The sequence below is a fragment of the Corvus hawaiiensis genome, chromosome 5, assembly GCF_020740725.1.
Source record: "Corvus hawaiiensis isolate bCorHaw1 chromosome 5, bCorHaw1.pri.cur, whole genome shotgun sequence".
NCBI classification, from domain to species: domain Eukaryota; kingdom Metazoa; phylum Chordata; class Aves; order Passeriformes; family Corvidae; genus Corvus; species Corvus hawaiiensis.
The window spans coordinates 25,943,936-25,960,102 of record NC_063217.1 but is presented as its reverse complement, the minus strand read 5'-3'; the positions used below and the strand labels follow the sequence as shown (position 1 = coordinate 25,960,102).

Sequence of the window (16,167 nt, the reverse complement as noted above, 5' to 3'; positions counted from 1 at the left end):
CTGATAGCTCTCAGGATTAGACACCGCTTAAGCAAATTCAGCTCTTTCTCTTTGAGTTCAAAGGAAGATCAGAGTAATGATTTAAGCCTCTCCAGCTTGAGGAAAAACAAAAGGGTTTGAAATAAATTTGCACCTGGGTTTTGCCCAGTTCTCTGATTGAATGTCTTTGTAGTATCTAATCCAGCCCAGAGTATCTTTGTGTTCTCCAAGAAAAACCATCTCATGTTGTTCCATTAAACTCCCCAGTTCTAAGTTATGCTGCCATTTCAATGACCACTTAGCTGATGAAAGAGAAAAGTCAGAATGGGGATAAGACTGTTACTGTTAGAAAGGCAAACACATGAAACTCAGGACATTTAAGTGTCCTACAGTTCCAGCTCAGGTCTTTGTCTACATTTCAGTTATGATCATTTAATGCATATTCTTGCAAAAGAGTGTGTATAAGAATAATTGGCAGAATACACTGGAAAAAACCCTATACTTTGGATAGCAATTGAGTGTTACTTGATCTTTATCTAAATAACAAAAGGGAGGTGAATGTCTAAAATGTAGGTCGTGATCAAATAACTAATTTACAATCTAGTAATAATGAAAGAAGGGGTTTTGGTAGTGTGACTTTAGCTTTTTTTGCCTTCCTGATTAGGATGATGTTAAAATTATACAATGAGTGATGAGTATTATAATAAATATGATTAATCTATCTCCAAGCTAAATTATTAAAAAAATCTTTTACCCCTTCCCTCCAGCATAAATATTTACTAAAATTCAGAAGTTTCTCTTGTGCACTATTCTGATTCTGAAGAGAAAGAAGGTAAATAGTGCCACTCTATAGTAATTAGAGACCTAGAACTCTCTTGAATGGGGAAACTGTCCTCATTTGTGAAAATCACAAGGTCATTTATATATTATTAGTTTCCAGTATCATTTGTGTCCATCTCTGTCAGTGTACCTGAATTTTCAATGAACTTTAAAACAAAAAATAACCAACCTCAAACTTACTAAGTTATCCCTTCCAGAAAGCTGCCAACTTAAATGATGCATAACCAATTTCTGTCACCTAGCACAACTCACTTTTTTCATTCTTTCACAGATTTATGGTGCTTTAGGTTCCTCTGTGTTTGGGGAAACAAGCAAAGCTTAGAAGCCCCTGATTTGATAAGAGGTTTTGAACAATATTTTACTAACTTTTGACAAGATAGCTCAGGGCTAGATCCAATAAAAATGCATTATGCTTCTCCATTGTGAAGCTCTGAAAAATTGATTTTTATATTGGATTGGACCACTGGCTTGTTAAAGAAACTTAACTTGATAACAACACCCTTTATCCCCTTAGGAGCTATCATTTCATGTTAGGAGGACTAAAACAGTGCAGCATATATATGGAGTATTATCTAGCCTTGTGGGGTCAAGAAGTTATCTAGCAGCACAGCCTGAGTCACAGGGCTGAGCACTGGAATAAGAAAGCAGGGCAGAGGGCTCCTCAGGGGACAGAAGAGAAGGAAAGAAATCTTTTCCACTCTAGGATATAAAGTTATAGCAGAGCTCTTCGGCAGCCACTTAGCAAGGCTAATATTCTCGTTTCCCTATTTATAAAGCCACATTCTTTCATTATTTTCAATTGCCAGGGATATATAAAATAAATATAGACAGGGATGAACCTGTCTAATGTAGCTCACTACATTCCTCTCTTCAGTTTGGTAGTCAATATTTGTTATAGCTCTCTGCTCAGACCACTTGAGTACTCTTAATCCACTTGAAAAGGCTTGTTTGCTTTATATTATGCTGAGATCAGAATTTCATAGAACACTGCTTCTGGCCCAACCTTCACATAAATAATACAGTTTTAAATCCATAAATATGTTCTCATCAAGACTTCACTCATCATCCAGATTGATTTGTTTTAATATTTTTCCTCAGTATCTACTTTCTTGAAATCTGATTCCCTTGAAATGTACATTGCAAGGAAAGTGTTATGGTAAGAAAGAGTGGGCAGATTCATGTATTTGGTGACGTAAACTCAAAAGTAAGAAGAGGATGATTGATTCATTTTTACCTTATAAACAGTTTCGAGATCAATTTTCTAATATAATGTTCAATGTATTTATTATCCACAAAGTATTTCTACTGTTAAAAATAACTTAGGAGTGGGGTAGCCCCTTGCTTTGATGAATTGATGGCTCAGTGAGAAGATATGAAGAAGGTATGTCTGCTTTTTTCTCTGAGTAGCCTGGCCAACCCAAATAAAGATGGAAAAATGGGTTTCTGATAGTCAAATTCTTTCTCAGCTTTAGAAAATATGGTATGTTTGAGCTTTCCTGGGGAGGCAGGGGATAGACAAAGCAAGGAAGACTTGCCCTAGGCATAAACTGCATTTATATTCTTGATTTTAATAACATTCGTTTTAAGATTATATATGAGGCAGCAACTCTGAATTGCATATGGAAAGGTTTTAAATGATTTCCAGTAGTATAGCTAGAAAATATACTACAACACAAAAAATTTTGCTTCTCCATTTTAATTTTGTGAATTTTCATGCAAACAAGTGTGGGAAACTTCTTTGTCCTCAGTACTGGAGGAACAAAGCAGGCTAAATGGCAAAACATGGGAATATCACACTCTGGCAGTGTCTCCTGCCTCTATTTGCTATAATACAGAGAGAGAGAAGAAAATTAGCCCAGCCTGCCTGACTGCCAGGGAAGCTGCAGCTTTCCTGGCTGGCTGGTCTGTTATATACGTTTCTTAATGCAAGGACTGTCAGGCAGGATAGGTCCAAACAAGGAAGGGCACAGACATGCTTCTTTCTCAAGCACCTGGTTACCACTCACAAGAGTATGGACTCGGGCATGCTTTGCCTTGCAGGGATGAAGAGAGCAACAAGAGCTGGATGCTTAATGAAAGTGAATACAGCTGCTGCTGTCCCTGTATAGCTGTTCTGCTGCGGCCTAAAAGCCAAGGCATCCAGTGGGGAGGGAAAAAAAAAGAAAGCAACTTTTGCATACACAGATGCAAAAACTTGCAGATTTAAATGACTAAAATCAGTGGAACAATATCAATTGTTCCAGTTTTATTCACATCTTATCTGCTTTGCATTCACTCTGTATTTTGAGTATGCAGAGAATGTTTTACAATGTATGTAAGCTCATACAGATCATGCAAGGCAGAAGTACAATGTTGTCTTTGAAGAAATTAAACTGTCATTACAGTTAATTTTAAACTCATATCCTAAAATGAATTTATATTTTATGGTAAATTAAGAGAGAGTCTGTTCCTTTTGAGACTAGTGGTGATCTTTCCCAAATTCATTTGCCGCAGAAACTTTATTTCACGTTCAGTATAATTCTATCAGGTATACTATACTTGGGTATAATAGCTGGGAGAGTGCAAGAAAACAACTCATGAATCTTTTGTAGATTAAATTTATCCTTTCTCTCAGAGCTACATGGATCTTGCCTGCCCTCAGCTGGATTTATGAAGGGTTCATTGAAAAGTGGTGGTGAGAAATGTATCTGAAAACCAATGATATATCGTGTTGTATAAGAAATAATCTTTTCAGTCTCACCAATGCCATTATGTTATAGCTAACAGAGAACAGAGTTCTTCAGGGAATTTCTGAAGCTAAAAAAACAACAGTAGCAGAAAGAATGAAAATGAAGGAGGGCCAAACAAAATGTTTGACTAAGCAACCCAGTAAAAGAATAGACTTTCTGGTCCTAACTGTGAATAGGACAAAAATGCCTTTATTCCAACTGAGTCAAATACCATCTATTTTGCTGTCTTCTGGATATATGAGGTTTCCTTCAGCCCCTGAAAGGGAAAATCTCTATAGAATGACAGAGCATTTTGTGAAGTAGCAGTGGTCAGAGCCATTTTGCTGAAAAATACATTCACTGGGCAACATCCCGAAAAGCAACCAAAGACTGTATGTTCTGTGTTAAATATGTTTCTCTAAAGTTCTGAGAATAAACAGACAAAAAGCCCAGCTAAACTGTAACAATAATCACCTGTTTTGTACTAAAAAATACCAGTTGCCAAGAAGGTCAGACTGATACTTAAAAATTAATGAGTCAGCCTTGTACTCCTTATATTTTCCCTCCTTCCCACATCTCATTCCTTATTATCCTGTGAAAAAGTCATGCATTGATGAAGAGTGGAATTAGGAGAGGAAAACAACAAATAAATCCAAAGCCAATTATAGGTTGCATCAAATCCTTGTAGATTACTCACTCTCCCCCTCCATTACTGGGTATGTTTCTGACATCATTCTCCAAATGATGTGAAAGATGATGTATTGCTATTCCTCTTACAGTCTTCCCCTTACGTGTTCTAGTCAAATAAAGTACTTAATGAAACAGAGAACTGATCTCAGATCTTTCAAGATCCTATGCCTCTGAAAACTTTTTCAGTGATATTGGATTTATTTATCTTGTTAAAGGTGTCACCAAAGGTCAGGCTGCTATATGGAAAAAATAGTTAAATTATGAAAACCATAATTTTGTTGTTAAATTTAATAATGCCACTGTCTCTTCCCTCTTCCTTCCTCTCCTGCCCATCTGAGATGAAAGAGACAAGGATGCCCTCATATACCCATTTTTCCCATCCAATATTTGGAAACATAATCTCTTTCTGCAACTTATCTTAGGGATCAATACCTCCTCACTTGCAAAATTCTCATGATATTTCATGACTATAGCTCCCCACAGTTCCCCAGACTGATCGCATGTCACATAAAAGCAAGAACACCACCTAAGAACTCCTTAGGTCCATCAGAAAGGCATCATGTTGGCTGAAGTAAAAAGAAAATCACATGCTATTACAAGTCTTGGGAACATCAAATCTCAAACATCTTAATATATTCTCTTAATCTACTCTTAGAAAAAAGGAATAAAAAGAGCAGTGGACTGTAATGAAAAACTACCCTATACAGGATGCCAGCATGCTTCCTTATTTCACCAGAAGATATGTTGGGGTCATGAGGAATATTTTTATCCTGTTAAGCTATACTAAAGTTATTTCTTATCTTTCCAGAGGTTGTGCTGTCATCAGGATTCCAACAGAATCATGAATGAATAGAAGTATGCTTCTAATTTTTCTGCCTTCCTGCAAAGGCAAGATGAAGATCTTTTTCTTTCTGCTTGTGTAAATTCCAAGGTACCTACACTATCAATATTATTAGCTACTTTTCTGACATTCTGTTGAGATGTTCAGGAAAAGGTTACAAATTAGATTTCAATTATGATAACGTCAAGAGAAGCACACTAAGGAAACCCTTTCACAGACCCACAGAATCACAGAACTCAAGAATCACAAAATGGGTAAGGTTGGAAGGGACCACAGTGGGCCATGCGGTGCAGCCTCCCTCCTGAAGCACATGGCAGTCATCCTAGAGCTCATGGCACAGAATTGTGTCCAGATGGTTTACTTTAAACAAGGAAGTAGCAAATCTTGCCTGAACAAGTGCTCTTTCTGGCCCTACATGCTCAAAAGAAGAAGCATCCAAACTACCTAAATACACTACTACAACAGTGGAATAAGAAGCCAAAGCCAAGAAACCATCACATCCCAGTCTAACTGATTCCTCTGAATAAAATTCCAAAGATAAAGAGATGGTCTTTGAAGACCAAGAGGACTTCATCAATAGAAAATCACAAATACTTGTTCCCATGAAAAAAGCTGCATCATTCCTGCCACACAAAGAAGTGCAAGTGCAATTTTATTGAAGTGGTGTTTAGCTGTTTATGACCACATGGCACTATTTAAAAGTTCCCACTGTTGTCTACATATGAACATTTTCAGTATTTCTCATGCCAAGAGGCACGTACAAGAACAGAATGTAGGAACAAGGACAATGTCATACACAACTTTCTTCTCAGAGGTGTTCAGCTTTTATTTTCCTTTGGGAAGCCAAGAGAGACAAATGTGAAATCAATGTAGATGAGCCATTTGGTGCAAGATCAGAATAGTCCCCGTAGGACAGCAGCACATGTCCTCTACTGAATGGAGGTGAACTACCCCACAGGTTACCCAAGAAGACTCATTTGCAGAGATCAATTAATCTTTACATCAACAAATGCAGGAATCATCACTGATTGAAAGATTTTGTGTGTAACCACTATAAAAAACAGAGACATTGATAAATCCAAGCTGCATGAGCTTTGCCTACCCCCAACATGAACATATTCAAGATGCAGAGACAGTTACTTCTTAAATATATGTGGTCCTAGGAATGGAAAGATGTACTCAAAGGTCAACAACTGGCAGTAGAGAAGGCTATTCAGTTACTCGCTGAAGTGATCAGGTACTCGGGAAACAGGATGTTTGGAAGCAAAATATTTTAGATTGTTCTTTTCTTTAAATTTTGATTCACCAAGATAAGATTCTGAGTCTTCTTCAATTTCAAACATGCCTAGTATTTTTATACTTAGCATGTTGCATTCAAAGCATTTATGTGAAACAAACTATTATTGAAATACCTGAGCACTGTGATACATCTTACTGATGTCTTTAAATATAAATGGAGCAGGAAGTGCCTTGCTTTTATGTTGCACCATCAGCTGAAGATAAAAAGCTTCACTTCTTAATTTGTGTGGTACTTCATTTCCTACCAAATGCAATGCCATCACCACAGAAGCATTAAATATTTCATGGCAAGTTTTAGTGAAGCAGCTTGGATTACACTAAGTCAGTAAAAGTCTGTTCAATACCAAAAACCCCATACAATACGTATGGCCTATAATTACATTCTTTGGGATAACTTGTCTGCTGAGTTTTGCAGAAAGCAACATCACAGGAGATAATTAAAATGCTTACATACATACAAAAGTCCATTGCAATGGATTGAACTCTTGGTGCTTTGTGCAATTGGTTATTCTACTGGGAACTCTGTGGAAGACACTGTATTTGAGGAGTTAGTAATCTTGAACAAGCCACTACTGTGCCTTGTACTGAGGGTGTAAGGAGCCCATGGATTAGCATGGGCAGGCACTGTAAGGGAACTTGCTGACACGTCCCATGCCAGCCTCTGACACTACTGGTGTTATAGCAGAGAGAGCATCTAGTCTATCAGGAGACGATACATGGGCTGGATTTTTACACAAGATAAAAGGCACCACAGCATTGGAGGGGGGAGGAACTCCTCTATGGTTGGCACCTGTGCAGAATACCATGGGAAAATCATTCCAGGACCTGTTTGATGCTGCATGGAAACAAGGTTTCTAGCATCTGAAGGGATAGAACATTTACTCTCTATCTGTATTCCCCTTTTTATTGTTTTATTAAGATAGTTATTTTATTAAACTGTTTTTTGCCAAACCCTCCTCATAGAGATTCTGAAAGAATCCTCTCACTACTATCAATACCTGTGCAGAGCAGTTTTCTTTGGATTTGTGACATATCACAATTATGCAATAATATAGTGGCTTATGCTGTGTCACCTTGAGGTAAAAACTTTTATTATAAGATATATATATTATGCAGTAGTATACATCTTTGCATTGAAAGGCATTAAGTAACTATGTGAAGTTACTGTGGCAGAGAATGATTACAGGAAGTCCACATGGATATCTAAAATACAGTACAATCACATCTTGTCTCTAGAAAAGCCCTTGCGTGGTGGCACAAAGGTTTGTAAGAGCTGGTACCTCCTAAGAACAGTCTGGCTTTGCTCACCAGGACCCCACCCCTAAATTCTCCTCAAATACCTTGCTTTTGTTATGGCTTTCTCTCCAGAAAAGTGTCCACCTTAAGCCTGCTCTATTGTATGATCCTATGTCTCCTGCTTAAAGTCATCATCTTTCTGCAGCCTTCCTTCTGCCCTCTGGTCTGGCCACCGGATTTTCCTTCTCTAGCCTATAACTTACGTAGTGCTCTTCAGCACCTGCAGGCCATCAGTGGCCATTTCCAAGTCAAACACCCTTTTTTAGGGTTATTGATCCTGAAGAGTTTCTAATCTCATTGCAAGCAACACAGGAGTTACTCTTACAGCTTTTAAGCAGACTATAGTACATTGGTGTATTAAGTGATTACACTCAATAATGGTCCTTTAACATAAAGCCTGCAGTAAATATCTCAAAAGGAAACATTTTTCGGGTTTAGCTCAGTGCTGCTACATTAGTGTCCAAGGAACACAAATGCATGCTTCCTCCAATACAGATTAACACTCTAATATTTTGTTTAAACACATACTAGTATATTGAAATCTTCAAATACATTTAATAAATGCAAACCTACTCCAGAAAATGAAGGTTACTTCATATTTGAAAAGCCTTGGCAAATTAATCACAGCATGAACATGAAAAATGAGGAAATACTGTGGTTATAGTCAGATGTAAATTTGAAAATTTGTTAGTTATTGACCAGAAATGGTCAAATCACAGCAGTCACATCTGATATTAGTCAGAATAACAGTGTAATGAGAAAGATACCAGCTTTGGATGACATTTTACTGCACTTATATACCCATAAACCATAATTGTATTTGACTGATTTGAAAATATTCCTTCATAGCAAGAGAGCCATAACTGATGGATGTCATGACCACCTCCAGTACTTGATTATTGTGGCTAGGTCAAGGCTCATTAGAAGTCTGATATAATTTTCCACTCTTTTGCACTAATCATGCAGAATTACTTTTTTTTTCTTGGTGTTCATATAGTTCGATTCTGTCACATTTGCACCAGATGCATCATAACTTGATTGTAGGTACAAAAATGCTGTTAGTGAGGATCTTCTTGTTATTTTTCTAAGTCCGTGAGAGACTTTTCTCTCTCACAGAAGAGGTAACAGGGAATGTAAACAACCAAGCCACCTGCAACCTTGGAAAGTCTTGTTTATGGTATAGTAGAAAATATTTTGATAATGGATGTTTTAGGATTTTGGCCAATCACCCCCAAGGGGTGGCTGGTCCTTTGTCCAATTAGACTGTGAAGAAAAAAGTCTATAAAAGAGTTTGTAAAATAATTAAATAAATCAATCTTGCTGCACAATTCCTGCCTGCTGGATCTTCTCCTCCTCCTCCTCCCTATAGCTGCGGGACACGGTAATATACCGTAGGAACCAGGCCAGCAGTAATACTTGATAAGTAGTTCCAATGAAAACAGTGAGAATACTACCCAAAAGGAATCAGTATTTCAGAGCTTAGTCCATGGAAAAATTGTTCTTTACACTGTGGTTACCATGAAATATTTTAGTAAATTAACTGTTGACCAGAAATCCCCCAAAGAATAAACTATCTTGTAAACTGTACCCCCATTCATACTGATAGGGTAGTATTTTGGCTGTATAATGTATACCAGGCCTACAGGACTTCCAAAGTACTAATCTTTCCTCATATCTGTTGTACTGTTGTCCAACTTGAATTTTAATCTTAGAATCTGGGACGTGTGAGTTTTAAAACACATTTTCTAGTTTATTTGCTCACTGCATATTGATTTGAAATAGTCATGTATAGGTATATATCCATGCCGCAATAGCACCACACTTTTCAATAAATGACTATGATATGGCTAATACCAGCTGCTACCAAAATTATTGGTACTGATGTCATGGAGTTCATTCTTATTTTGTGCCCCACTAGACTGTCCTTTGTGCTTCTTTCCAGTCCCTGTCCTTTATGTTATGAGGAACAAGGAGTTTCAGTCCCTGTCTCCTTGTTTTGCCATGTCTCTCCTTATCCAGGAGTTTAGTCCTGGCCTTAGATATTAGATCAGATATCTAGGAGATATCAGATGAGTGTAGATGGATAAGAAGGATGGAAGGGAGGAGAGACTCAAACATTCCTACATGGATTCAGCATCAGCATCACATGACCTGTTACCTGAAAGTATTAATAATATTTCAATACTTGGTTATAAAATTATAGTTTATCACTAATTTGAAACACCTCATTTGATGCTTCTAAAGGAGCCATTCTCCATTGCATTTAAAAAAAAAAAATTCAGAAAATGGCATAAGCCTCAATAGGGAAGAATGGCGGATGAAAAATGGATGACAATAAGCTCTGAATGGGCTTGAAATCAGGAGCTAGTCAATTCCAGAGGGAATTTTCATGTCTACAGATAATTGATGGATAATGAAAACCACTTTGGCAAATCCGTTTTAGAGTATGTAATATTTCTTAACAAGTGTTAATTGATTATTAGGAATTTGTTCAGCCTGACGTATTTTTATCTGCCTCAGGATGAACACTGCACAGTTGTCTTTATTTGGCCACATGTTTTGCTTCCTTGTAAGAAAAAGCATTTTTTTCTTACAGCATGTATTCAAAGTGAAATTCACAGAGCAGAAAGGAAGAATGCAGGACTTTCTTCACTACTGAATATCCAAGTCAAACAAGCATTAATTTAAGTTCTCCATATCTGTGTCCTTTCTGTAGAGTCCACACGATGAGAAGAGAAAAAGGAAGATACATAAGAGGTCTCTAGGGATCTCTTCCAGCTCTCATTTCCCATGATTTTTGTGGGCTGTTTTTGAGATATGGTAAATGAAAGAAGAATAAGATCAAGAATCAGTAGCAATGGCATAAACTGAAATAGAAAAGAAGGGGCAGTCAAGAGAGATAGAACAGAGTTTCAGTACCAACCTGTCATTTCAGGCTGAACCACAACAGATTTATTTAGCAAAAGCGGTTCTTATAATGGCTATTGGGAAAACGGTTAATGTTTTAATAACTGCCGGACTAAACCATTACAAAATAAAGATCCCCACTGAGAGCAAATGTGCATCAACAGTAAATTTATGTTATTTGCTTATCAGTTTTAAGTTCTAGAGTTACAAATATTTAAATCTGCTTTTTCTTTAAAATTTTTGAAGAAGGAAACAGTTCAATATTCGACTTATGTAAATCTAGGAATTCATAAAAAAATTAAAATAACTTGATATTCCAACAAAACAGAGCAGTGGAAAAATCACTGCATGCTTCAAGTAAACACACATTACGTGCTTGGTGAGATATTCCGAATAATGAGTACGTGCGGACTTGTACAAGAGGCCTAGATACTTCAACTTGAATATACTTCACCATAGCTAATGCAAATGAAGAAAAACTATCAAATTTAGGCATAAAGGAAAAAAATCCCAACACACTATGCTAGTTTGTTATGTAAACAAGAGGCATGATTTCCCCTCACAGCAGTGTGGTCATAAACTTCAGCTAAGAAAAATTTTGACTTCGACTGGCCTGAGATGAGAATCAGCCCCAGATGACCTTTGCAGGAGGTAATACAATCTTCTTTTTTACACAAATACAATTTGAAATATGGATTCTGCTGCTTCCTAGACAACTGTTTAGGAACTGCACTTAGGAGTAACGTTAAGTGAAATTCTGTAGTGAACCTCGGGCCTGTGACAGTTTTTTCTCAGCTGGTGCCCTTTGAAAACAGTAGCATAAAGAGGTTGAAGAGGTTTTTGTATGCTAAATATTTCTTGACATAGCAATGTTGATATTTATATGACTTCTGTTTAAAGCTGCTCTTTACTGGTATTTTTAAACATTTTTCTCTGTAACTTGTAGCTTTTTAAATTTTCTCTTTAATGCTTGCTACTCCTTCCTACTGAAGATGTCTTCTTTCCTGGTCCCCTCATGCTCTATATATTTAGATTTTAAGGACACTAAGCTTCTCAAATATTTCTGTAATGATATTTTAAGATTCAGCTGTATAAAGGGAAGATATTTTGGTGTTCCTGGTTGTTAAAATCCTGTTTTGACAGACTTCCATCACATACACAAAGCAGATTAAACTAGACAGAAGAGTGAAGAGAAGGCAGGGACAAGCTAAACCAGGCAGATGAAAAAGGACTAATTTGAGGGACTTTCATTAATCTTTAGTGCTTCATCTCTTCCTGAGTAGAGTGACACTGAGACTAATGGACCTATGAAGCATCACCAGAAAATGCAAAATTCAAACTACTTTACTATAAAATGCTTTGATGGAGATATCCATACAATACTAACATAAAATTTTCTGTAGAATTTATTCATTTCTACAGCATTTATTTTTAGGTGACTGACAAGATTTAAAAAAATTGTATTGGTTTTTTTCTTTACCAGCATTTCTTTAAAATGTAGGCCTTCAAAATAATTTGACTTGCTTCTGTTGACTATGAAAGAGGGTGCCAAACATGAATCTCAAATTACCTTAGAAATGTCACAAAAAAAGTAAAAGAGAAATAAGATATTTCTAAAAGCTGTATGTTGAAGACAGTACCAGCAAATCAATGACAGCTAAATGGAGCAAATAAAATCTTTGTCTTTTCATTTACTCAATGGTTTTTAGTCTGATGTCTGACAATGCTGTAACATGCATAACAGTGAAGGAGGAAAGGCAGAGCTTTTTAAGAGAAAAGCTTCTCAGGGTGTTTGAAACAAATGAGGAAAAAAACCTTGAAAGTTTGAATTTACAGTCTAGGCATATACACTACTCCTTTGAGCCAATTCTAGAACCTAGAATGTACTCATTTGCTGCAATGACTCTAATTAACAATGCAGGAATTCAAAGTTCTTAATCCTATTCTATTCGCAGGGTTCCTTTTTCATCAGTCAATTATATAAATTGAATTTGGAATATTAATCTCTTTTCTACCCAGTGGCTTCCCTTGCCAAAAATCTCTGCCTAGTATCAAGGCAGATACTCCTTTTATAAAATCATCTGAATTAGATCCTTAATATTACCTGGCACTACACTCTGCAGCCAACAACGCTTTGTTGTTATCCAGCTCTGGTGGTGTTATAGCTCCTTAAGTAACTCAGATTCAGCTACTTCCTAACAAGGAAGACCTGAGGCTGTCATGCATCTTGCAAAGGGTTTTGATCCTGTAGGAAGCTCTAGATACCCTAGGTGATTAGATTCTTAATATAGACCTTCTCTTCACTGCACTGTTTCAGGTGAAAAATGTTTTGTAAGCACATTTTTCTCCAAATAGTGAATACCTAATGCAAATAGGCATGAGTTGGCTGCAGCCAGGCCAGCGATTAGAGGTTCAACCAGGATATAAGAGCTGCAAGTTCACATCATCCTTTCAATGCTTGGTTAATTATTTACATAAAGTGGAAGAGTTCCAACAAGAAAGAAAACAGGTGCTCAAGCTAAAACACTCAATTGTTTAATGATGGGGATTCCTAGGGGATATAGATTGCCTTTCCTGAATTGAATTCAGCAGAATGGGGATTTGAATTCAGGCCAATGCTGTAATTGCTAAGATAATGCATTTCTAGGATAAGTGAAGGTTTGGGGCTTTGAAAAATTTTATTTCACATAGAAAAATTAAACATATAATTGTGTGAGAAGTTTATTTTCATAGGACCACTAGATAAGAAAGATCCTTATACAATCACAGAACCATTTAGGTTGGAAAAAACCTCCAAAATTGTTGAGTCCAACCTTCAACCAAACACCACCTTGTCAACTAGACCGCAGCACTAAATGCCATACCTAGTCATTTCTTGAACACCTCTAGGGATGGTGACTCCACTGCCTGGGCAGCCCATTCCAATGCTCAACCACCTCTTCCATGAAGAAATTCTTCCTGATGTCCAACCCAAACCTGCCCCAGTGCAACTTGAGGTCATATCCTCTTGTCCTGCCACCTGCTGGGTGGGACAAGAGGCCTATCCCCACCTAGTACAACCTCCTTTCAGGCAGCTGTAGAGAGCAATAGGGTCTCACCTGAGTCTCCTCTTCTCCAGGTTAAACAACCCCAGTTCTTTCAGCCATTCCTCATGTAATTTACTCTGTAGACTCTTCAGCTCCGTTTCCCTTCTCTGCACAAAATCTAGCACCTCAAAGTCTTTCTTGAACTGAGGACCCCAAAACTAAATGCAGGACTTAAGGTGCAGCTTCACCCGTGCTGAGTACAAGGGAACAATCACTTTGCTGGTCCTGCTAGCCACAAAATTTTTGATACAAGTCAGGATACCACTGACCTTCTTGGCAACCTGGGCACATGCTGGCTCATGTTCAGCTAACTGCCAACCAGAACACCCAGGTCCTTCTCTGCTGGGCCATTTGGTTTATCTCTATCAGTGGGCCACTGCCTTTGAACATTTCAGATTTTTTTTTTTTATTTTTTTTTAATTTTTCAAAGAAAAAGGAAATGAAAAAGAGTTCAGCAATCCCTAGACTGGGAACCATCAGCAAAACATTTCTATCCAATCATTTCAATAACCCCTTCATCATGTGAGTAACTCTGCCTGTGCATTTTAGGGGAAGGCATCTAACCAAAGGCTGGAGACCCGGTAAAGACCTTTGGGGTGTTTGAGTGGTACCTAAGGACCAGTAGTCGTAGCATAGCATAGCATAGCATAGCATAGCACAGAATAGAATATTTCTGTTGGAAGAGAGAAAAAATGATCATCTAGTCCAACTTCCTGACCACTTCAGGACTGACCAGAAGTTCAAGCATGTTATTAACAGCATTGTCAAAATGCCTCTTGGATACTGAGAGGCTTGTGACACCACCTCTCTAGGAAGGTTCTTTGAGAGTTTGACCACCCTCCTAGTAAAGAAATACTTCCTAACATCTAGTCTAAACCTCCCCCAGTACAGCTTTCAACTGTTCCTATATGTTGTCTCACTGGGTCCCATGGAGATGAGATCAGTAATTATGTTCAGACCATTGAAGTCTCTCAGTTTAATAGTATGATAAAGGAGACAGATCCTGGCCTCTTCTGCCACTGGGGTATTTGCACAATTCTATGGGGATGACCTTGCTTTATTCCTTTGCAATAGCTGGGACATTGGTCTTTAGACAAGGTTTCCATTATTTTCAAGGGTCTCATATACGTACAGGAGAAGACAAATGCACACAACACAGTCCAGTGAATTTCAGAACATTTCATATCCCAGCTAATGTCATAGCCAAACTATGAAGAAATACCAAGTACCTTGATTCCTCTGCTTGCAAATAACATTTCTTTGATAACAGACTGTGATGTACTGTTCCTTTCATAATAGTTTTATCCTAAATGAAGGATCACATTATTTTAATCAGCATTACTTAGAGATTTCTAGATTTATGCAATATGGCTGTAGAATGTAATTTTGGAATTTAGAAAAAAATTAGTGAATGCCATTTTTGTTCTTGAAGCCACAGTTGGCAATGCCACCATCAACATGTAAAAATTTCTGCCAGAGAAAACTAAATCTAGCTAGCTAGATATGAATTTGTCAAAAGGAAAACAACATCCATGACACCAATATGTTTTGACAAGAATTTAGACAACTATATGAACATCTCAGAAGAAATGTCAATCATGTCAGGAAAAAGTCAAGAAATTAAAATTACTATGGCTGGCTTTGTGCATTTTAAAAATAATTGTTAATATTTAATAAATGTGCTTTAAAAATCATTAATTAAAGCATTCTCTCTCCTCCCCCAATTAAAATAAATACATTAGATTCACTAGATTCAGAAAAAAACCCTATTCTTTTTACATGGATTAAAAAAAGCATCTCAGACAACAGCTCTATCAGAAGTACTACTTACCAATGGTGCAAGTCTTATATACATTCACTACAGCATCTCTTAAGGGAGTTTGAACATTTCTGTTTCCATATTTATAGTTATATAATTACATTTATTACTTGGGTGCAGGATCATGTACAACAAGAGAATAAATATATATGTATTTCTTCATTTTCAATTTCAGAGTATCATGATGGATAAGATCCAGGATAAGATTCTGAAGAGCCAGAATACCATTAAATATTTGATGACTGTTAGGAGCCAAGTTATTTTTTGCAATTCATGGCACTGTTTCCTCATATAAAAAATAAGTAAAAGAATATTAACTTTCTAACCTTCTTTGTAAAAGACTTGTGTTGAAAAGTTATATGCAACAATAAAATAGTTTAAAGGCAGAGAGAGAGAAAAACACATTCAAGTGGTAATCCAGGCACCCCTGACTCCAGTGGTGAACAATTCCACCTTTTTTTTTTCTCCATTCAGCGAAGAAACAAGCACTACCACTTGTTTTAAAAGGTTGTCAAAATATCTTTTTCTATTGATGTTCAATTCTGAGACAAATGTTTAAAAGAAATATGCAGACTCCATGAGGATGCACTCACTGATGTTCTTAGAAGAGCTTATTTCAAAAGCAGATCCCTTCTAAGGTAAAAAGTCAAAAGTAAGCAGAGTTTAGACTGATCTGGAAATTCTCTGCTGCTAAAGAGGAAA

The 16,167-nt window shown here is 37.0% G+C and overlaps 1 long non-coding RNA gene across 1 annotated transcript; it reads right to left on the bottom strand.

The window, feature by feature from the left end:
• Positions 1–1,131: 1,131 nt before the first annotated feature.
• On the bottom strand, positions 1,132–13,585 carry LOC125326071. The gene is made up of 3 exons (XR_007203674.1): positions 13,497–13,585; positions 10,298–10,300; positions 1,132–1,147 (listed from the first exon to the last, which is right to left on the bottom strand). It is a non-coding gene; the product is annotated as an uncharacterized LOC125326071 (long non-coding RNA).
• Positions 13,586–16,167: the final 2,582 nt, after the last annotated feature.